This window comes from Penaeus monodon, chromosome 15 (genome assembly GCF_015228065.2).
Source record: "Penaeus monodon isolate SGIC_2016 chromosome 15, NSTDA_Pmon_1, whole genome shotgun sequence".
In the NCBI taxonomy this organism is placed as follows: domain Eukaryota; kingdom Metazoa; phylum Arthropoda; class Malacostraca; order Decapoda; family Penaeidae; genus Penaeus; species Penaeus monodon.
In genome coordinates this window covers 17,361,026-17,361,225 of record NC_051400.1, presented here as the reverse complement: position 1 = coordinate 17,361,225, position 200 = coordinate 17,361,026, and positions in this window count along the sequence as shown.

Here is a 200-nt window from a genome sequence, read left to right as displayed (position 1 = left end):
AAAAAAAAAACCCCCCCCCCCCCCGGGGGAAAAACCCCAAAACCCCCCCGGCCCCCGGGGGGGGGGGGGGCCCCCCCAAAAATTTTTTTCCCCCCCCCCCGGGGGAAAATTTCCCCCCCCCCTTTTTGGGGCCCCAAAACCCCCCGGGGCCCCGGGGGGGGGCCCCCCGGGGGGGGGGGGGGTTTTTTTTTTTAAAGCCC